We start from the raw sequence: 24,889 nt of genomic DNA on the forward strand, positions 1-24,889 counted from the left end.
CGCACAATGTTATTCATTAATGCTGTACTGTGTGCATTTTGCACTGAAAATGTTTTACAACAAGAGTTTAGGTGTCTGTAAACCAAAACTAGACGATATGTATTGTCTGGTTTGGAGACAGGAAACAAAGGATTGTTCATTGATGAGGTGCATGTTTCAATCACCCCTTGGTATTCAAGTTGATCTAAGATCTCAATGACCTGTTTTTTAGCTGTTTGCTTAACCGGGTACTGCCTTTGTGCAGTAGGTTTATTTTTTAACGGGAATTTGTGGTGAGGTGAGTCCTCATCCCATCCTACATGATTTTTATATAATTCTGGGGCCTGGGCGATAGCCCATTTCCTGGCATAAGTATATTTTAAATGTACTGGAACATCGTTGGAGAAGGCTGGCATAATGATGTCTTCGCCATGTGGGCACTCTCTGACAAATTCTGGTGGGCAGTCCTGTTCTGCTAGAAGTATATCATAACCCCTTGAAAGTCGCTCCCAAAAGAGTGCTTTCACTTTTCTTGGTATGTCTCCATCCATCCAGAGTGTTATTTCATATAACCTATGCGGAGAACTAACCCTGGTAGCTGCAGTTTCAACTTGAATGTCCTCATTCAAGTCCACTGTCTCCAGCAGCCCCTTCAGGTTCTGACGAGCTACTGTAATTTCTGCTGCGCTGTCCAACATTGTCTGAGCCCATTCTCCATTCTTGAGTTGTGTTCTCAGGATCCTCGGCATGTCTTATCTTAAGACCTGCTACTTTTTTCTTGGAGAATTGAGGTTTTGGTTTGTTTTTCTGAACTTGTTGTTCGTCTTTGGACTTTACACGTTCTTCTTTGTTCTCTGACCATCCTCTTCTTACGGATGTCTGTGGCGATATCTGAAAGGTGCGAGAGGAATGTGTATCAATATGTTGATACCTGTCAGGTTTTCTCAAATTATTCCTATTCCTGAGGTTATACCTCCTTTCAGAGGGCTCCTTTTGAGGAGACCTACCTCGGGATTGAGAATCTTTCTCTTTTGAATGTTTGTTATTTTCCCATTTCTTTTTAGAAAAGGTAGGATTGTTTTTAGGAAAGACCTTATCAGGCCTTTCAGACAGTTGTGGTTCGACTGGTTTCCCTCCCAAACTGTCTCTGCCTAATTCTTCATAGGATTTTTCAATTATTCTGGCTAGATCCTGTGGTCCTGTTACATCAAATTCCCTTAATTTCTGGCGGATTGCTGCTGATGCTGCTTCTCCTTTAATATTAGATAATATTATTGGTGAGACCTGGTCGAAATTTTTAAGTAACTTCATACCTAAATTCTAGCAGGCTCTGCCCAGAATGCGTTTGGAATCTGTTTCAGGATATCAGGTATTACCGCCATAGACGGAACACCATGTGTTTTTGTGTAGATTGCAGCAAAGACTGTGCCCCAAGTGGTGCAGTCTTCCAGATGTGGTGTGATCCCCATTGGTAAACAGATTGTTATAATTCTGTGTTTCTCATAAGGGCTAGTATTAGGAAATACTGCTTCGATTTGAGTAATTTTTTGAGCTATCCAGAATTGAATTTGTTCACGTTTTGTGGGCATTTTACCCATGACTGCGTGTAACGTCTGTGGAGTAATTTTTTGTGTATTCCCCTGATGAGGGGCTAGATTTTGAATTGTTAATGGTGGTTGGACTGTGAAAGTCTGCATGTCTTATTGAACCAATTCTCTATCTATTTTGATTAACTCCTTGAGTTGAGCAAGTAATTCTACGTCTGACATTTCTTCAATGTCTGGATGAGGTGTGTAGCCGGCTAAAATCGGCCATGTTGCTCCTGGTCTACCTAGTGGACTGAGCCTGGTAATGTGATTGTAATGTTTTAGGGCGCCTTTAAACCAGAGATCATGCTCCTGGTATGTGAGTGGAATTTCAATATCCTCAAAAGGAATATATCTCTTAGGTGGTTCATCTTCTTTGTAGAAGTGAAAAGTTTTAGTTACTGGATTTGATTCTGAGAATACTATCCATGAATAGAATACGTCAGTCTGGTGAGATTCATGTGCCTCTATCACAAAAACTGCTCTACCACCTCTTGGTGTTAGGCCATGTTTTATAAGTTTTCGAGTGATGGCTCTCCTTAAATTTGGATGGATGTTTATAACACCCTCATCGGTTTCATTAAAACCTGTTTGATTAAAAGCTGTTACAACTGGGTCAGCCGCAGGTCCACCAGTAACGGTGTTTGTGCCGTTTTCGGTCATTGTTTAATGAAAGTTTGAGAGCAAGTTTCAAGGGAACAAAGATAAGGTGCACAATATTTTTGGAACACTGTATCCTTCAACGTTGAACAAACCAAACAGCTAATACATAGGTTTTTTTGTCCTACTCAGCTATGGCAGATATTATCCCTACCCACTCCAAACGTCTTATGGAGTATTATGAGTAGGGGTCTCTGAGAAAAGCATGAATGAGTTACTTCAGTATCTAGCGTTACATTAGTGCCATAGTAAACCGTTGGGCGCCATGTAGTGTAGTTCCTATATCCCCAATAGGCTCTGCGCATTGGAATAATATACACTATAGTTTTGACATAGGACTGAGGTCAGTATGTCTCTATCGAGTACATTAAACTTAATTACTTGTGTGTGCCAGCTAACTCAGAGGTCACTAGAAACTTCTCGAATATACAAGAAGGGATTTGTTTCTGACAACCGCATAAACATAACAACTTTGTTTCCCTTAGAGTCAGAACAATCTCAGAACTGTGGAAACAATAGATAAGTTTCACTCAGTCAATCGTGCATGCTTCGTTTCTACAGAGTTACACAGAAATAGATAGACGGGCATTTCAATAAAAAGGGTTTATTGAACAGTCTTATTTCTCATGCAAGAGATATGAACTGCTACAATCGTAAGACAGGATGTGAAGTACAATACGTACAGGGTTAGCAGTAAGATGAAATAATACTGCAATAGCATGGTTTGTAGCTATGACATATATTCATAAAATACATAGATAAATAACACAGGCTAAAATGTGAATACTCATCTGATGCTTCTAATTAGTTCTACCCCAGTATACCTAACCTAAGTGTAGTACGAGGTAAGAAGTAGGTGATGTTTTCTAAAGTATAGCTAGCTATAGTTTTATCAAGAGTTGCCAAAAGTTTATCTAAGTTCCAGTCTGCACCATACCTTAGAATGTGTGAGGTTGGAATCTCTTTCCGGGACTCGATATCTAACACCCCGCAAGGGAAGTCAGAAACACTGGAGCTGGATTCTCTGTGAGGAGGATGACAGCGTCTGGTCAGTGCGTCAGGCGGCATCTCGATCTCCTTACGAACTTGTTGTGGCGAACAGCAAGTAGGCAGTCGAACTGGACCGTACCGGAACCTCGGTTTGCCAGGGCAAGTGCAGGTATATTTATACCTTGAAGGTGTTTAGGAATGCCTGTATTGACGTAAAAGTCGGGCATCGGAACGTCATGAATGAACCCCTAAGGAATAGATGTTCATGCATAATAAATTAGTTCTTGGAGAAATCAATGTCCAAGCAAGGGAAATTCCTAAAGGCTTAAGCGTCTGGTTTTCCAAGACCTCATTGTGATGTGGATTGACGGATGTAGGAGGCCATGCCTGTATTTGGTTAGCATAGACAATGCCTAAATAAGGGCTGGATTTTCTATGCCTAAATAAGGCCAATATGAATTGTACCTATATAAGGGCATAAATCGGGAAACCTATATACGGAATCTAAATCTGCACACAACACCATGGAGGACAAAAATCACTGATTTAGACCAGTTAATCGTGTACCCAGAGTATTTACCAAAGAAGGAGAAGATACTCAGTAGCCTGGCAATAGAGGATTTCGGAACGGCCACGTATAGGAGGATCTTTAGCATATAACAATATTCTGTCCTCCCAGTCTTCTGTCAACCATAAACCACTAATCAACGGGTCCACCCTGACCCAAGCCGCCAATGGTTCAAGAATAAAAGCATATATTAGGGGAGACGGGGGCAGCCCTGTCGGGGTTCCTCTCTGGAGGGTAAAGTCTTGAGACACCCTGCCATTCACCACTACTTGTGCCAAAGTTTCAGCATAAAGCAGTCACGACCAGGACAAAAAGCCAGGGCCAAAGTCCATATGTTTAAGCACAGCATAGAGATACGGCCACTCCACTGTATCAAATGCCATACGTGCATCAAGAGACAGGATCGCCGCATCCTCGCGGACTCTGTCGATACGGCCCAAGACCCCGTGGAGCCATCGTAGGTTAAGAGCCGCACTGCGACCTGGCATGAACCCAGATTGGCGAGGTGGCACCAGCGTGGGGAGGAGGGGACACCGGGATACTAGCCCTCACCTGCCAGCTGCAGCCTATAGGTCCCCAACGCAGCCTGTCTGTTTTCTCAGTGTGTCTCCCTTCCTACAGAAACTGCAAGTCACTGGTTTTGTATTCACATGGCTTTACCCCAAGGCCGAAGGCCCGTCACCCGTACAATACAGAGTAGGTCAGCTCAGGTCGCCCGGGCTCTGGCTCCCTCAGGACCCCCACCAACAAAGGGGGGGGTCCACCAGGACCACAGGGTCACACGTCCCAGCCAAACAGTTTTGCTCATAAGTAGTAAATAAAGTCCATTCTCAAACAGATGTCAGCAGGGCCCAGTGTGGCTGCACTCCTCACTGGCGCCGCAGCACTCCCCTGGGGTTTCCAGCAAATGCACAATGTCCCCGAGCCACCGTGCTCCCGGTAACACAACTCAAGACCTCACCAACGCAGCGTGTCACCATTCAGGGCCAGTCCAGGTTGCACCAGTCCAGCTGTAACACGGAAGACTCACTGTAACATTTCATAAAAATAAAAGATGAGTCCTTGTGTTGCTGCGCCCAGATGTAGGTTTATTCTTAGTAATCAAGAATTAATGTACAGGATACAAGCAAGAATGTAATTCAGTAAAGGCCCCAGTCAAGGCCCCACCGGGAGCAGCCGGCCTGCTGCTCATCCTCAGATATATCTGACAATAGAATCAAACATACACAAAGGAACTCTAAATGACATCATAGATACAGGCTAAGCAGCTTAGAACAAACACTAAAGAAGGACAGAGAAGGAGGAAAAGCAGGATGTAACGCATCTCCCTTCTCGACAGAAAAAAGAGCCAGGTGAGAAATAGAACATACAGCACATACGAACGTAACACATCTCCCCCCTTGACAGAAATAAGAGATGTACGGAATCGACAGAAAGAAGAAAAGTAGATGATAGAACATACAGCACATACAAAGTAAACCCTCTTCGCAAAGTAAGTGGAAGAAGATAAAACATAAAATGGTGAAAGTACGAAAGGCAGTACCGTCACCTGAAAATGAAGGAAATGGAAAATAAATATGGTAAAAGGCCAACACATAACAAAATCCACAAGAATGGAAGTGGATGGATTCATCATAAGCAAACAAAATAAACTGAACACTCTAAAAGATATAGGGAAATAAAGGTTCAGATACAAGAATCAACAAATGAAATATGAACTCCTCCAAAAAACATACACAAAGGAACTCTAAATGACATCATAGATGCAGGCTGAGCAGCTTAGAACAAACACTAAAGAAGGACAGAGAAAGAGGAAAAGCAGGATGTAACGCACACCACAGCCTCACAACTACGGTCTCACCTCTCACAGAGTCTGGTCGGTCAGGGACAGACGCCGCCACACCGGTGCCACTTGACTCTTTATCAGTGGGATAGGGGGCAGGCTCCCCCTTGCAGCGGGGGGTGCACATCATAAGTACTTCTAATGGCTCCGCTGGCTGCAGGCCTTCACAATGCCTGTCACGGAGAGCCGTACGTCCAGTTAGCCTCGGACCCCCATGGAACAGCAGAGGCGGGAATGGGAAATGGCGCTGTGGCCTTAGTACAGGTGGAGGAGCCATTACCTTTTCTCAGAAATCCATGTTTAGGGGAGCTCAGGGACTCCCTTCTCCGGTGCGCCGTCCACACTCCTCCGCTCTGCAGGCAGCAGACCCGACCCCTCCGGATCTTTCACAGTACGCCACACCTGTAGCTCATTATCAGGCTGTGCATCTCTGTCTGCCAGTAGCTCCAGATCTTGATCCGATGGTGTGGTGTGCCACTGGGAGCTCCCACATACGGTAGTTATTTCAGCGCCAGTTGCTGTTGGGCATCACCGACCCGCACTCCCCCTGCCCAATCAGGGAAATCGAGGCCACGGCTCTGCCCGGTCTCTCAGGCCACACCACTGTTTTTTCCTCAGGGTTGGCAGAGCCCTCCAGCTACAGCACGCATCTCCGCCCCAGTGTTAACAGGGCACAGGCATAAGGAATGCCGAGATGGTGTTTGGATAAATGTGCGGATGTTGGGGGATTACTGCAACAGGTGATGGAGTCGCTTCAGTGAGCAGCATCTTCCTTAGCGGTTGGCCACGCCCCCTCCCTGGGCCTTTCTGGTGCCTGTCATGTGTGGCACTGATGCCTAGCTGCCAGGTTCAGTCACCCCATGCTTTAGCTGTCCAGGAGTACTATGTGTAGTGTACTGCTGGACACATTCTAGAGTTTCACCCTGTATTACACCCACACTAACACCCACCCATCACCGGCGTAACCGGTCAGGTGACCCTGCTAATAAAAGGGGGCCGGGCGCACGTGCCCTGGCCCAGTTTCAGTACCCAACCACACTATGTCTGTGTCCGTTATTGGTAGCATGTGGGCCCAGGGCCCACAACAGCGACAAGGGGGTCTTATCCCGCGTGTGAGGTAACTGCCACCTCACAGTTCCTCAATGAGGGAGTATCGCCCAAGGCACCCTGCACCTGCCGCTGACGCTGTCCTGTCCAGCCCTGAGGTGGGAGAGAAGAGACTGGTCGCATCTCACAGTCCGGCGCTCCCGTTGCCGCCTACATGGTGAATTGTGGCAGGACCAGGTGGACAGCGTGCTTAGGAAGGGTCCACAGCAACGAGCAGATGAGACCTTGAACAACCCTGAGGTACGGCAGGGCCAAGGACTGCTCATGCCTGCATGTACTGAGGTGACTGCAAGTTGCCCACCGTTCACCCATGCTATTCAGAGGTGCGGTGAAGCTATGGTGGTGCAGCACTGCCCGGCAAGCGCAGGGAGGTCGTACCAGCTCTGAAAGTCCAGACTGCCACTGCCAAATTAAGTCTGCCGCCCGACTCCAGCGGGTAGTGCCACCGCGACCTGGCCTCTCACAGCGCAGCGCGGCACCCCTCCCTCACTATGGTCGAAGGAGGAAGTACTGCAACACAGTAAAAAATAAACTGCATGAATTAAGGCTGCACCGGCCTGATCAAGCCCATGCTACACCCGGTAGATTCTGCTGACCCTGTTAGGCCTGAGAAGTCCCCGCTGCAAGTAAGGAGTGCCCGAAGTGGCGAGAAAGCTAGTGGCCCTGTCACCCACCTGCCCTCAAGCGCACTACGAGATGCGGTAGAACTGAGCAATCCCCGAAGAGTCACAGTGCCCATCAGCCTACTTCCACATTAAAGCGCAGAGAGGTGCTGGTGGATCGACACTATAAGACACGCGTTGTCAAGCCTTTGCTTACCCTGTGTCAGTTCCTGGAGGCCCGGTTGGGTGAGAAGACATGCGGCATCTGGACAGCCAATGGGAACTCAAGCAAGAGTGTCCAGCACCACCAGTCCCCACGGCAAGAGGCCCGCAGCGTTGGGAAAGCTGCTGGGCCTTGTGCTGGGAATAGTGCTGCACCGCCACCTAGTGGTCTTCTGTCACCTCTGCAACAGAGGAAAGAAGAGTGCCAGCCATGGCTCCGGTGGAAATGAAGAGACGTGCAGACCAAGAGTGAAATCACCACACTAGGGCCATAGGTCAGCAAAGAGTTTTGACTCAGCTATGTGCCCGCAAAAGCTCCTCTCTGCTTGCCCCTGCACCTACACAAAGTGTTCCTCACCATACCGGCACCTCCAGCGCGCATGAGGCTCGCAGCATTCAGGAACAGTTGCAGTGGTCTACTTCTAATCGCTCACAGCGCCACCTATCTCCTGAGTCCCTACACCGCACCAAAACAGCACAGGGCTGGGTACCTTTGTCTCCTGTGTCAGCCAAGGCCAGCAGTTCCAGGGAAAACTGCTGGGGCGATGGAGTTTAAACAATGCACTGCCATCCAGTGGCTATTCACCTGCACTGCACCCAGCAAGAGTGATTGATTGAATATAGAAATACTGAGTCTCATTTCCTACATGGTTCTAAAGGACACAGAGCCATAGACTGTTCTAAAAGAGGCATTTTAAATTAGTATAGATATGCTGCCTCCAGCACAGAGTTGCGGATGGGAAAATCAGTCCGCTGGTAACACTCCAAGCCTGCGTTTTCCCCAAAAGAGAGATTGCAAGGCAGCAGTTTGAACACCTTGGAGTCATAGATGAAACAGAGACTGACCCGGTGAGAACAGCGAGTAGCACATACCGCCCTAGTGGTTTCCTGTCCTTGGCACATGGACGGGCGAAGGACTGGAAACCTCCCAAAAAAGAGCCACGAGAAGCCAAAAGCCACCAAGCCAAGAACGCTGCCAAGGGTCCAGTGACGCCTGGTGCAACCAGAATGCAAAGCCTCCAGCCAACTGCCCCCACCTGGTATCACAGGTAAGACTGGTGCAGAGGTCGCACCACCAGTGACTGGCCAACGCCACGGCCAGCGAGGAAATCGCACCACGTTCCCCTACGGGGTGAACAGACACCACCGCAAGCTAGAAGAGTGCACCGCTTCCCGCAGGGTTGATCGCACAATGCCACAAGCTAGAAAAAGGGGCAAGTCAAACGGCAACCGAGGACACACATGATGGAGAACCGATCGCGAGCGCAAAGTCAGAGGCTCACAGAGGGCCACCCATCAGACCTGACAGCATGGGCAGCAGCCCAGGAGAGAGAGACCTCTCTGAAGAGAAGGAATGCTGAAGGCAGCAAGGAGATTTTGCATGCCTCCGCCGCACCAGCAAAGCCAGTGGGCCCAATGACAACACAATGTCCTCCCTCACACTGCCTTAAGACAGAGTAACCAGTGGCCCAAGACAGGCAAGAGAGTCGCACACTCCATGTGGTAAGTTGCCACCGCAAAATATGCTCCAATGACAGGCGACAAGTGGCCAGACACCACATCACACAGCAAGAAGGAGCACGTCACATGAAGTGACCAACCTGCATAGCATGCCTGCATGGAGGCATGAGCAGGCGCTAGCTCGAGGTGCAAGACGACGCCCTCGAGAGAAGAGGTAACCTGCCATCCTGGAAATCCCTGAGGAGGGCATGGTGCCCGTGAAAAGTCCTCAAGAGGAAGAAGCAAGTCCTACCGACAGGACAGACCTGCGACAGGTGTGCAGAAAAGGAAAGACTGTCCCAAGAACCAGACACGACCAGCGAAATGTCCCTGTGGCGCAAACATGAGACATGTGGAAGTACACCACATCCGAGTGATGAACCTGGTTGGAAGAAGGAGAATAGCGTGGCATGACGCCACTCAGCGAAGAACGGAAGGAGAGTGGCACGATGCCACAGGGCAAACCACCAGCACAGGCGTGCAAGAAGGAAAGAAGAAGAGCGACAGGACAGAGGACTTGTGCCAGCACGGGAGAAAGTGTTCATCAGCACAAGCCAGCCACCAGAGACATCACTGAAGACAGCATTGCGGGGGGACCAACCGTAAGCCGCTAGCAAGCCCGAGCTGTGTCCAGGCCCCACGCTTCGCAGATCGATCGTCCGCTCACCCGTCACCTGCTGCTTGGCATCGATAGCATCATGCCTAGCAAGTGCACCTGCTGGAAGACAACTGCAAGTGCCCACGAAGTCGCACCAGTCCTCAATCCATGAAGTCACCGAAAGCAAGAGATCGCCGCCTGGTTGCCCAACTGAAGGAAAGTTACCATGTTCATCATCCAAAGTGCTTGAAACAAATGGGGCGACCTCTCACCCCAATGCCAGACACACAGGGTGAATGAATGCATATCACTGATGCCCACATTAATCCGATTTCATCAACATTTATTCCAATTTCATCCAATACTTTGCGTTTTCATAATTTATCCATTCGTCACATGGGATTCATCTTACATTTAACACTCTTTCCTGAAAGCAGCAGACATGCCGATAAGCCTTAATCTGTAGCCTGGAGTGTATGTAAGTCATCCTCATTGATTCATCCCGATAACCCAATGCATTTCGGGCCCTTATTTTGGCCCTTCGTCAGGGGTATTCTATAATTAAAAAACATTATCGTGAGACTGTGTGTTTAAACCCAGTAAACATGTCAAACACTGCTTTAAAACTTCACAATTCTTTCCCCAGTAACGTATCTCATAATTAACATCTTCCCGCTAACTGTAGCAAAAAACGCTATTTACAAAGATGTTCACATCTCCCTCCTTTCTCTCATACTAAATCTCTTCATTTGAAACCTCATATATCGATGCCAATAAACGTGTGGAAATTTTTTTTATGCTGGCTGGTTATAATCTTATTATGCTGTCTTTTGTAAAATAGTTACCTTCAAACTCTGTATCCTCTCGACAATTTCACATTCATCTACTCATTTTTATACACACCTGTGCTGTTTGCTCCACCTGCCGCTCTCCCTTCACTAACTGACTCTCTTTGACCTTTAACCGCGCGCTACTTAACTTATTAATTGTGGGCTTTAACGAGTCTCAAGGCAGTCTTAAGTACGATCACAGTGTGTAGTAGTTAATTCACGAGTAGACACGCTATGCTCTTAACTATTTATAACCCGCAAGCTCTCCCAATTTCCAGAGAAGTTCTTATAAAAACGAATAAACTTACTGTTCATAATGCTCTGCCATTGCCATGATGGAAACTACCAATGTTCCATTTACCAAACCGTGTTGTTTATGCTGCCTCATACTCCATTACTCGAACATCAATCTTCAGTTCCCCGCCCACCCTTGAATGACATTCACGACATTAATTATGTGATGGCTTATGTTACATATGAAAATTATTTCACAGATTTTAACACTCGTACTTAACAAGTAGTGTCTGAACACAAAAATGATTGAAAAAATTCAATCCCATTCCATCAACATGTTTTTGAAAATGTGTAGTTCGGAAAGTTCATTTATGAGAAAGTGTTCTTTAAAAGTCTCCGCCTGTTTGTCCAACTGAAGGAAAGTTACCATGTTCATCATCCAAGTACATCATCAGCAAGAACATAAAAGGAGCATCCTTCCACCAGATTGGATCCAACCACTCGAGACAGCCAGAGTTCAACAAGGCATTCCTAGTGCTGTGAGACGCTAGCCACCCAGGAACCTTCTGTGTGCCCCCGTAAACCTGAAGCCTGCTGAAGAAGAGCATTGGACCTTGCAACCTTGTGGTTGCACAAGGCTTGGCCGTGGCCCTGTTGGGAGTTCCACAGCAACCCCTCAGCGCAGCCTACGAAAGGCCCACACAGCCCACTTGGTTACGTGGCAATCCAGGGGCAAGGGTCTCAGTGGAGTTCCTGTGAGAGGGGAATCCGAACAGGAGAGATGCGTCGGCAGCAGCTCCACGACTGGCACCGGGAAGCATGGAGGTCACAGATGAAGACTGGTCACCCAAATACCATCTGAGGAAGGCGTAGAACTCGAGTCCTGATGGCGAGAACATCCAGACTGAGCCACCACCCTTTGCAGCTGCATGAGCGACTTGGCTGTGGTCCTGTTGGCATTTCCTCAGCGACGCCTTCGAGCGGCCTACACAAACCCCGCACAGTCCACACGGTCCATGGCAGCCCGAGAGGAAGGCCCTCCAAGAAACTCCTTTGAGAGGGGAGCCCAGGCAGGAGAGACAAGTCTGAAGCTGCTCGGCTATCGGGAACTGGCAATATCATCAAGTATGTCGCATCTAAGGAAAGGCCTCATTCACCAAGAGCCTCCTCAATAGCTGTAGGTTTATCGTCCACCAGAACCTGACCGCCTGCAAGATCTCCAAAGAAGACTCCACCACCGCTCCAGATGCACCGCTATTTTGAACTTTGTAAATAGACTCCAACACCGCGAGACCAGGCCGGTCTGAACCACATCGCCGAGGTGGACTAAAGCATCCTGACCATACGGTCCGGAGCTCCAGCACTGCCCGGCAGAGTGCCTGAAGAGACTCATTGGTGCTGTGCATTATTGTTTGTTTTTCTTACAGGTTGGACTTTTTTTTGGTTCGTTTCTTTTTCATTAAAGTTTGGGAGGGATGTAGTGTCCAGCTGGACATGGTCTAGTGTTTCACCCTGTATTACACCCACACTAACACCAACCCATCAAAGGCGTCACCGGTCAGGTGACCCTGCTAATAAAAGGGGCCGAGCGCACGTGACCGGCCCAGTTCTAGTACCCAACCACACTGCCTCTGTGTCCATTATTGATAGCGTGTGGGCCCAGGGCCCACAACACTACACTATGATAGCTCAGATACTAGTGACTTACTGTTTGACACTGATACTTGCAGACCAGCTGCAGGATGCCAGGCTGCTGGGGAACGAGGGATATTCAAAAAGCGTCCGCCATCCTTTCGATTTCTTTGGGATTTGCCATCATTCAGGAGAGAAATCTAGCCCTGTCCGTCACATCGACAGCACTCCCAGCGACAGCCCAGGGCTGAGCAGTAATGTGAAAGGCATTTGGAACAGGCAATGGCTGATCCGTCTCCACTGTGTGTTAGTGTGTACTGATTTCAAAAGATGTGATCAGCAACTGAAGTGGTCTCTTGCAGCCCTACAGAGGCTTAAAAATAAAACCTAATCAGCAAGAGTGCCAAAGCAGGCAATGCGTTCTGCTCTCAATTTGGCAAGCACAGGAGGGCGCCTCCTACCTTAGACTACCAATAGTTACATACTTTAATTCTCCTTCTTGTGCAATATGGCAATGTATTAGTCACAGTGTATTCAGTGGTTCGTTCGCACCATCCATTAAAACATCATTTGAAACAAAGAAAATTTAAAGAACGGAGAAATACCTAGAGGTGAGCTAACTTCACAAGAACAATTACTTTGTGCTGTTTTTTAAATCAAAACTTATTTTAAAATGTTATGCCATGATCATAAAAATTAGCTCATCAGAAGCCCATCATTCTGAGAAGCCGGTATTTTTGGTATGGTAATATCGCGTGTTGAAATACCATTACTGCGCTGTACAGTTTTTTCACTAGCACGGCTTTCCATTCCCATTTCGAGTTATGCTTGTAATGAGATATAGCTTGCATTATTTTAGTATGCTCACCTGAATCAAACGCATTTTTCCTCTTTCTGATCAGTTCTCCCAGTTGCAAATGTCACCATTTTTTTTTCCTGGCAAAATTTGCACATTATACATTCCGTCCAAATAAACCAATCTGCGGTTTATAATACATTTACTTGTATTATTTAATGAAATACGACCGATAGTAATAAAAAATTCATTTTATAATGCAACCATAAATCGCTTTAAAATGAAGCACTGGTAAATTTAAGTACCGTTGAGCGATTTTTCGGCTGTCTCGATCAGCTATGGTGCCATGGATCTCCAAAGAACATTTCTTCACAAATTTAGCCGTGCAAACATCTCCGAGCAGACCTAAAGCTGACTGTTTCCCGACAAAAAATCATTACTGGTTTACAGGAGCTTCTGAGAAGCAAACATCTTGAAACCAGTCTTTTCTGTCATCCCTTCAGGGAGAAAACTAAGCCCAATAAATTCGTGGAACCAATTTATGAAATTCAATTGTATTTCCTTCATGCCTGCAACTTCTCCCCATTTGAAAATGCTGCAGTCTTGTAACTATAACATTTTTCAAGATTTTGTAATCCCTTTTCCTGGTGAATGAGAATATCTGCTGAACATGTAGGTGGTCTAATTCGCTTGTCTCTAAACTGAATCTACTGGTAAAAGGAAAATAGTCACTTCTGAGATTAAATCTTTATTTGAGAGATTAGTTACCCTGTTAATTGTTCCATTGCAAATGGCGACCTGTATCAACATTTGACAGACTAGGCAAGTACCAAGTAGTCAAATAGATTTTTTTAAATGTCTAATTTGATTGTGAAAACACGAGATAAAATATCAGTAGAAAATGAAACTGTTCTTAATATATTTTGATTTTTACAGGTTGTGCTGTGCACTAACGTTGTTTTGATTCCAGTTAACAACGCTAAAGCCCATCTAGTTAAATCCCTTCTAGCTTTGTTCTTGAATAACTTCGCAGTGACAAACACATTGGGCCCTAGTAGATAATTGGTATAGAAAAATAGCTTTGCAGTATGTGGGATGATGTGTTTAAAGCAAGCACTAGGAACAACTGTGTAGTAAAGATGGCGTATTATGATGGCTTTATGGGCCTGTAAGCCTCACAGTGCATGAAAACGAGACAGGAATAAAAGACATAGCTGTGGCTGGATGGCGACTTTAAAAGTGAAAGTGACGGTAATGCGGAAGTACATAGTAAAACTTATTTACTCGTGCCTTGGGGCTATTCTTCCCCTTGCAGCTTAGTGGTAATATGGCCGCACTTCATTGATTCTGCATACTGCGGGAAGCCATGGAGATTATTTAATGCTAGACTGAATAGTATGTTTTTATTCTGCTCTTCCATATCCTAGGGCGAGAATGTATATACACCCCGGTAATCGACTTCAACGGAAGAACAAATGCAGTATGTAAATCAAGCAATTACTGTGATATTACAGTTCTGGCTGTGAGTACCCTGGACCGGTTTTAGAGCAATGGAAAGAATATGTAAGAGTCACAGAGTGCTCATGGCTGTTAAGGAAAGATATGCTCTTATAGCGCAGGGTACACAGCATCTTAGTGTGTTAGGAATCGCATTACTCGTTACGTTTTGATTTAAGGGAGCTATGACAACACAGTGGGAAAACTATTGGAGTGGTATGGCTGGAAATGGAGTGCAGCCGTGAAGTAGCTCTGCGTAGCCAGGAGTGCTTTGCATTGCCCAGTACTACATGCACAAGGTGAACACAGCACCTTATATGCTGATATCGCCTTCACAGAAAGTGCCATGACGGCCATATTGGGAAAGCAGCTGAAGCCAAGAGCATCCATTTTTCATTGAGTTTAGGCTTGCATGGAAGGCAGATGACATAGGTGAAAGTGATTACTGGTGCTATTTAGTATTGTCTCCATAGCAGCATATCAGTCTGTCTCGACTCCTGCTCTCCAGAGCTGCAGCTTCTGTAGCTCATTCCACTGCTCGACAGCCACTTGGGGGCAGTATTACATAAAAAGCTTCAAGGGTGCAATAGGAGCGCCCAGGGCATTTTGGTATTACAGAAAGATTTGCAGGCCCTTGCATGGCCCCTTCCTTAAAGCTACATGTGTTGGCGTGTTCCAAAGGGGGAGTTGCCTCATGCACGAGGGTGAGGAATCATGCCAATGAGGGGAACATTTTGCTTCCGTCCCCATGCCATATTATTGATGCAGAGGAAAACGACTGTCACAGAGGTAGTTCACAGTCTATGCATCCCCTCCCCTGAGGGTGCATCCTGGACAAGGGCAAAAGGCATCCCAAGGAACACTCAGGCAGACCCCTGCAGAGGGATCTCTCCCTCCATTTATAAAGCAGATCACTGACAGAATATCAAAACCAAAAATATCTTGTGGACAGAATGTCGTGTCGAACATATCGAAGAACAGAATATCGAGAAGATAAGTGCAAATTGGTTAGCATAGATTCACTGTTCTTAACTCCATATCTACATACCTTGAAGTTATGTATATTGTCAAGGTACATATATGTGGAGTTATATATAGTAAAGCTTTGCTTACCCATAGAAACTTCCCTTCACAATATTTTTGCCCTTGTTATTCTTGAGACAATATTTTGTCCCACGATATTCGTTTCTGATATTCTGTCTAAATACCTACAAAGCAGGCTGGGTTTCTGCCTGCACTGTGAAAGATATATGTAGAAAACAATGGTCCTGAGCAAACACTAAATTTTACATAAAATTGAATATAGACCACAATGGGTTACTATATACATGCGATGTCCAGCCGGACAGGGGATTTTTTATTCATCAGATACTCAAGGATATGGTCAAGGATAATGAAAACACTACATTTATCGTGTGGCACAATCCTGCACCCTACAACATGGGGAACGTGCGGGGGAAAAAAAGGAATAACAATGCAGACAGTTTTGGACAAACAACAGTTACAGGCAAAGACTGAGAGCTGTAGCAACTTGCAGGCATACATGGAGTTGTGGCAAGTTTGACAAAATAGAGACCACAACGAGTAAGCGCAATGGATATTTGTGGCACTATTGTTTACAAAGTCGACGTTTCGATCCCAAGCTCATTGATTAACGGGATCATCTTCAGGACTAAATTTATAACATTTGCCTGGTTTTTAACGCCCCAATTGAGGACATAGGGGTATCACATATGGCAGATCAGAGTGGAAACTGGCAATGAAGACCAACGTCAAGGATGTTGCTTTTGGTTTGGTCTCTTGCAATTAAGGTTTCTATAAACCTTGGTAGGCGCTTGAGCGTGCTGCTCCTTGCCCGGATCGGCTGTTGGGTGGTTAGATTGTGGTGCAGATGGGCCACATTTCTATGCGCTCAGTGCCTGCCATTGAGCCGGTCACTACACAGCACATCGTTGCTGAGGACAGAGATCTCCATTGCTGTGTCTCTCCATAGCTCGGCCTGTAACATATTAGTATATTGAAGCAATACCTCGGCGCATAGAAATGTGGCCCATCTGCACCACAATCTAACCACCCAACGGCCGATTGTTTTCTGCAATTGATATCCGTGGTCCTTAGCCATTTTTCGGGTTCCCTTGTTTGTATAAAATGCACTGTGAAAGATGGCGCGTCTGCTTTAAAGAGCCAGTTCACCTTTCACTAATATGCTGCTCCCAGGGCAGGTGGGAGTTCAAGGCTATCCTGGGGGTGAGGGGCAGTGCATTATTTAAATTAGGGGACATTGGGCCAGATGTACGAACAGATTTTCCCATAGCCACAGAATGGGTAAAACGGTTTGATACATCTGGCCCGTTGTCCTTGTTTTCACCTGGCACATCTAGTTAAAGGTGTACCACAGTGCAAACCGGTATAGTGCACCCTATGTTTGTTGCAGCCCTTTCTATACAAGTGTCATCTCATGGGAGAGGCCTTTCTGCTCTTGACATCTGCAACTCCCCACCCTTCCATATTAATGTATTTGAAAGTAAAAGGTTGCCATTATTTTGATCCTTACTGTTTACTTTACTCAGCCCTAAAATTAGAAAGATGTTAAATAAACAGGTAAACATTTATATAAAGTTTAATTGAAGTTAAAGAAAGGAAGAAACTGGATTGTCCTGCACCACTTAACTTGATGAAAACCTTCATTTTGAAAGACCTCTTGCGCCAAAAGTGTAAAAAAAATAATCAAAAAGTGTATTTTATTAACATGCAGAACCTTTTAAATTAGTACATCTGATCACTTCAGTGAATTTAGAAATATTTTGAGGAACATCCCCTCCCCCCTCAAGAACAATGCCAATAGTAAGAGGTGTGCCAGTTATGTGCACACTTTGGGGGGGGGGGGGGGGCTGGGTTCTTGCTGTACATGAACAACATTATGGTTTATTAAAACAAACACAGGAGAAGGTTTCGTACTGCGCACATCCTGAAGTCATGTATTTCGAGGTCCTCTTATGCATGATGATGAAGAAAAAGGAGGGAAAGTGAAATAAAACACTTAAGATCACACAATTTGGTAAAATGAGGAAGCCAGGATTAACCCTAGGCTTTCTGGTTTAACATTCTGTAATTCAGACACTAGATGTATTAGCTTCACTTCCCCTACATCCACCTTACCGCCAACCACCCTGAACCCCATAACCGCTCTCCCGCCCCAAGCACCACCTTGCACACATCAATGCGGCCCTCGGTCACATCATAGACCAAACTTTTTGCCCCCTGGGATAATGTTAGTGAGTACCCATGATCTAGCTGTTGCGGCAGTGGACTGCTGGCACATGAGGCATGCAGGTACAACAGTGTGCTGAATAGACTGCTGTCTGTCTCTTCCGCACACCGGTAGTCTGCAGCAGCTCTGACTCTGGTACACAAGCCACTGCTGCAACAACAGAGTCCATTTAAGTGAGTTCAGAGGATTGGAAGGGTCTGAGTGCTTTTGTTTCCAGCTGCTTTTTGTGGTCCCTGCTTTGGTGTTTATGGTGCAAAGCAACTAAGTAACTGCTTAGGCGAGAGGTCAATCACTCAGTCTTTGTCATGGAGAGATACTAATTATGAACAAATGCAGTTTGATTTAGTAAATACTTTTTTTTTTTTTTTAAACCAAAAATTGTAGCTTCCTCGAAAGGGTAAGATTTCAATTCACGTGCATCTTCTGCTGGGCTAAAATGGGCAATAGGTGTGAAGTTAACTAGTAACATCCACTTGCCAAAAGTATCATATTAAATGTTTACCATCTCTGTGGAAAATTAGCAGTTCTGACCGTTGCTAGTAAGGTCTAATGCTGAACGCAGAGCAGCTCTGGACTGCTTCTATTGTAGTGACATGCTGAGAATCGTTGGTAATGTAACATGTAAAGTATGCAAACTGGATTAGTGTGTACCCCTAGCAGGGATGACATGGTTTAATGAACAATATTTCAGTGCAGGCCACCGCAGTGGTATGTTCCAAGAGTAATGGACCAACGAATAACAGTACTCTAAGGGGACGCCAGAGACCTCTGCTTAGTCTACAGTGCCTTGGATCTCTTGACTCTGAACACCACCTCTGCCTAATGTGGCTTCACTGCTGTTAATGGGCCTGTTTGAGGACTCCCCTATACACACAGCTTCGCACAAGCCCACCCTTCACATGCTGCCTGTCCCAACCCATATGTTATGATAATGACGTCGGCCACACCTTGTCCTGCAGATCATGGGCCCGACTATTCTTTTTTGGCTTACGTCTGACCCCTAGACAACAGACGTTTGGGCATACCCACTTGGGTCACAGTCTCTGCTTATTAAGCCTCTTCCCAGGGCCCTTAATCCACTAAGGGGGCATATTTGAGAGGTTTGTGCCATGCTTGCACTATGTAACGTGGTACATGCATGATGCAAACCACTACGAAATATTTATGAAGCCACGTAAAACCACTTAACGTGGCTCTGAGTAGCTTCATAAATCTGGAGTAAGGCAAGGTTTTCCATGGGCGTCCCTATGCAACTTCCATGCATTTTTCGCAATCCCATATTTACAAGTACTTGTAAACCTGGGAATGTGCCAAATTCTTACATCTTTCCAGGGGAGGTGTATTTATTTCTCCTTGTTTTTCCTCTTACTGTGTGTGTTGCATTTTGTGGCACATCTAGAAAGAGGAAACATCCCCTCAGGATAGTTTTCTGTGCAGGAAGGCATACCTTCCTGCACAAAAAACTATCTTGCCTACAACACAGGCACCCTTTCACCATGGTGCAAGGGTGCCTGCATTGTTGCTAGACTGCCAAAACGGCTCCTGCACAAGGGAAGAGGACAGAAATGCGCGCTATTGGACAAATGCAGTGCATTCAAACCCTTCCCCTGTGGCGCAGGGCAGCAAGGTGACTTGCTGCTCTGCCGAGCGCACAGTTTTCTTAAATATACCCCCAAGCCCGTTACACATACAATCATAACTGGGTTGCACTTTGGCCACTTTTCTACTATTGCCATCACAGTCCCGGCAACCTGTCACTTGCTGGGATTGTGAATCAGAATGGAAGACAGTATGCACTCTTCCCCACGACTACTTGCCAATAGAATAGTCCTGTTGCCGAGAATCTAGAGGAAAAAAGCAATATCTGGGATTGCATGGTAAAAAAGGAATTCCTCCATACCCTCTGGTAGATGTGGTCACCTCTTTAGCAGGGAGCATGCACCCGTATCACCTCAGGGTATTCAGATTCCGCGAGGCTATTGTGACCAATTATCACTAGTTATTAGCTGTGTCTGCTTATGCTCCATTATGAGTTGGGAAATGAAATCTTGTTAGTGACTGGGGCCAATAATGTACATTTAAATCCTGCATCTGTTAATGCACCTCACAAGCATTGCTGCCCAGGCTCAAGATCAACGAGATCCCCAGTTACGTGGTCCTCCATGCCGCACGCCAGGGCGGCATTCCAAGAGTACCATCCCACAAATTACCCATTTGAAGCCAGCTAGCACGATAGGTCCATAGACTTGTATCCCCACTACTAACCTACTTCTTCATCTACTGGCCTGATGACCTGCTGCAGTGGAATTACCGCTGTTTGTTGCACCAAATTCTGATCTAGTGCTGGTCAAATACCTAACGTACACATAGACATAGCCCCATAGGTGGTCTCCAGAGTGTGAGAGTTTACTTTAGTTGAACCTCCCCACTCCAGTACATCTTCTGCAGTGATCACTCTACTGTCCTTCTCCCTGTGCCTTTCTTCACTGCCCTTCCAGTTTTACACCTGTCTTGCTCCTCCGTTTCAAGCCGTGTTTCCTCTGGCAGCCTCTCTGCCCAAATTGTACGGCTTATGCCATGTGTAAAAACCTTGCTGTACATACTGTAACAGAGAAAGGTGTAGCATAGTAAAAAGTGGTGCTAACTTTTCTGGGACAGGCACCCGTCATCTGGATGTTGAACGTAGATTTCAGTAGAAGGTGCATTTATGGTCTCAGAGCTACCCAACTGACTGTGATCCCCAGTGTATCAGTCACACCTTCCATATGTTCATCAGTGTTCCTTCACAGGAAATAGCTGTAGTCTCCTTACCATCCTATAACACCCAATCTTGGCACATGGGCACTGGGCCTGCGCCCCACCAGCAGTGCACATCCTGTTCTGGCACCTTTGTACTCTGCCTAGACAAAATTACTGAAAAAGGTATGGGTATGCCACCTTTGCTGCTGTGAGATGGAAGGTGCTCAACAGCAGATCAAAACATAGGCAGGGGGTGGCCAACTACACCTGAGGGCTGATAGCACAGATGACTCGGTAAGTAAAAGTGAATTGGGGTGCCTGTCTGAGCTCGTGTGACCTTTAAAATGCATTCAAACGCAGGTTAAATGCTTAAGCCTTGGAATGGCTAATCCAGTTGACCATCCCCCATAAAATAGTCTGTCATTAAATTCCCGAAAGTAATTTCCACGGCTTTGTTGACACGTTAGTGAACAGTAGTTGTCACAACAGACAAACTGAATGCAGAAACCTCTAACCTTAAAAATAACACCAACTTCAAACTTATGGCGTGGCCTTGCTTTATGGCTAAACATTGCACAGGCCTGGTTTTTTGTGAAGCCAACTAGAGAGCTCCGTGGGATCAGCACTTGCTGCAAAGTTGCAGGTCACAAGTTTGCACCTTAGCAGGCAAGGTTTGGTGTTCCAGCCTTGAGGGCTAATGACATGAACCCCAGTGAGCTGGATCATAATTCATGGGATGAAGTACCCACACATCAATGTTTCATGGGTGAGCAGTCTGCTCACAACATCTCATGCCGCCTCCTACCTGGGCCGATTCTCCCGTCCCTCCCAGACAGCACTACTGCTGCTATGTTGTACCTGTTCTGGGTGTGTTAGAGGAGCTTGAGAACCCAATTTTCACTGTTCAATCACAACAAAAACAGTTGCCTTCCTCAGCACTTGTTTTAACAAAATGTAACTGTTTCCCTGCAGCATGCTTAAATTGTGATTTTAACCAGATCTCTTGCTTATTTATTCATTTAAGTAGTTTTACAAGGCACTACATTTACTTCATAGTGTCTGGCAGAGCTGTAAGGAGGATAGCAGCTTGGCAGGGAGTTAGAAACCAAGTGGGTGAGTGATTAACCATGTCCAAAATCCTTAGATCGCAAGCAGTTTGAGTTTAGTTTTCTTTAAAGCAGCTCTATATATTCACAAAGTTTTCCTGAATCGCATGAGGTTGACTTTAGATCTCGGATGCCAGAATCCAGCTCCTTGCACATCGGGTGATCTTCCTCTGTGCCATCCTGTTGATTGATGGTTGGGTGATCTAAAGGCTGGACATTGAGTGACGGGCTCTAGTTGTGACAATCTGTAAAACTTATTTACTCTTACCAGACTCATGCCTCTCAACTCCCCATCCTTTGAGTTCCAGCGCCTCCCACCTATGTGGTCCTACTCCATGGAGATAAGTGTTGCAGGACAGAGCGCATGCATAACAATCCTACTTTGGTCCATATGCTGTTTCCCTTTAATCAATCTTTCATCAGTGTGCTTCAAACATTGGGGTTAAAGTACACAGTTTAAAGCTAAAATAATATTAATCTTTTGTTAAAAAATATAAATGTTTGTCTGGACTAGGCCTGCAAGTGCTGGATGGCATCCACGTGCCGGGTATATGAATGGGGCGACAAGTTGAGTAAATTATTGCATTGGCTTGCCACACACCAGGCAGAGAATAGGCTGATACCCTGCTTTATGGGGAATTCTGGGGCATGGGTGGGGACTCACAGGGGATCTCCACTGTATTCGCCCAATACTATGAGGCACTTTACACTCAAAAACCGCGCCCTGGTACTGCTGTGGCGACCCCTTTGGTGTAAGAGCTTCCTTTACCCTGTCTATCTCCTCAAGATAAAACTGCTCTATATCAAGACATCACCACAGATGAAGTGGAGGAAGCACTGGCAGACCTTAACCCATGGAACACTCCGGCACCCGATGGAGTCCCTGTAGAGTTTTATCGCAAGCTCAGCTCTGACTTAGTCCTGCCCCTCCCCAAGCTTTATACTGAGGCAATCTCCCACTGCCACTTCTCCCCAGAGATCGACCAGGCCACTGTTGTGTTTCTTCCCAAGCCGGGTCGCACCTAACCACCTGTGCCTCTTTCTGGCCCATATCCCTCATTAATAGCAAGGTTATATTGTATGCTAAGATTTTAGCTAATCGCCTGTTAAAGGTTCTTCTCACCATGGTCCATCCGAACCAATGTGAGTTTATTTCCTGGCGTAGCATCAGACACTGTATCCGACGCGTGCATCTAGCATTGTCCTGTATCGGAGCTTTAGGAGGCCATGCAGCGCTCCTGTTATTGGACTTTGAAAATGTTTTTGATGCAGTGAACTGGTTGTACCTACATGAAGTGCTTTGAGGTATAGGCCTTGGAGCTCGGTTCCGGGCACATGTGTATGTTCTTTATGTGGGTAATCAGGCTTGTTTGCAGGTTAATGGTGTCTTATGAGACCCCTTTCCTGTGCGGGGAAGCACTAGACAGGGGTGCCTACTGTCGCCGCTCTTATTCGCCCTAGCTATCGAACCACTAGCGGTGTGGGTCCAGTGCGATGCCGAAATCTGGGTATTCAACTGGGGGTTGGCAACAGAGGATTGGATTGCCTTGTATGCATGCAATGTCCTTTTGTTTATGTCCAAATCAGCTTAAACTGAGCCTAGAGTACTTCAAATCTTCAATATTTTCGGGGAGGCTTTGGGGCTTCAGGTCAATTGGGGTACATCCCTGTTGTTTCTGATACAAGGGGACATCTGAGACAAAGACTGGCAATCAATAATCCCAGGGTGTTGGGTTAGTTTACATTATTTGGAGGTGTATGTCTCCTAGGAGCCATACCTGGAATGGTTCCTGAATCTTGCCCCTGTGATGCATAGGGCCAGGGAGGATCTTTCGCTCCGTGGCTTCATCTCTCTTTCAACACAATGGCCAGGAAAGCCTTATATAAAATTACGATTTTGACCAAATATCTATATGCATTACAAAATGATACCTTCCACAAACATGGTTCGACTAGTCCTAGCCATGAGCCGCAGTTTTATTTGGGCTGGAGGCACCCCTCCGGTGCCGTTAAAGAAATGCGCCCAAGCAATGTATGATGGTGGATTGGCAATGGCGGACATACAGCTATACTACTGGGCTGCCCACTTACTCCCCATTAACAATTGGATGCATGGGTGAATTGGCTCTGTTGGGACTCGACAACGTGTTTAACATCTTGTGTGGTGGCCCAATTCCCTGCAACATCCAGGAGGTCACTCAAGTGGCGTTTAAGGTGTGGAGGGCAGCCCTACGCTGGCTGAGCTGGGATCACAGACTCACTTCATAAACCCCACTCTGGGTGGGTAAATGGTTGTCACAGGTGTCAACTCTGGAAGGCTTTAGAGGGCGGGATTCTTTTGGACTGCCACGACTTGGCGACGTTTGCGGTGTCCAACACATGAGGTAATTCCAGGAGCTTCAGGACAGAATTTCAAATGCCACCATCCCAGTAATACCGCTACCTACAACTTTTCCATGCCCTACAGACCTATAGTGATGAACTCCTGGATCTCTCCGAACATAGTCCCCTGGAAAACAAAATCCTTCTGGGCTGCTCGGTCAAGGGAGGGATATTCCAGATCTACAAGTCCCTGGTGATACATTAGCTGGCCTTTTTGACTCCACAGAAAGAACGGAGGGAGGGTTGGGTACGGTCCTCCAATGTAGTACTCCAGTTTCAGTATGAGTTTTGAAATATGAGAAACCCTCTCCCGTTGCTCTGTGAGGGTGACTACAAGGTACTCGATGGTGTGTACCCGCTCAAGGGAAAGTTCTTTAAATGTTGTTTATGTTCTAGTTGTCGAGCGAGGTTTAAGCACCATATATTTTGTTTTTTCCACATTGATTTCCTGACACCTCAGCTTGCATCGATGACTTTCATAATAAGGTTACAGAGGAGCTGTACAACATGGAAACTCCTCAAAGATTTACTTCCAGGTCAACTAACAATATCACAGCAGCAGAAAGATCAGCCCTCATGAGGTTGAATAAGGACACTAGTATTGTTATAAGGGAAGCCGATAAAGGCGGGAACATTGTCCTTATGAATCATGAAGACTACATGCAGGAAATAGCTAGACAACTTGATAATGAGGTACACTATCGAAAGATCAATGACAATCCTATTCCCCATAGTACAATGAAGATC

The sequence above is a fragment of the Triturus cristatus genome, chromosome 12 (genome assembly GCF_964204655.1).
Source record: "Triturus cristatus chromosome 12, aTriCri1.1, whole genome shotgun sequence".
Classification (NCBI taxonomy): Eukaryota; Metazoa; Chordata; class Amphibia; order Caudata; family Salamandridae; genus Triturus; species Triturus cristatus.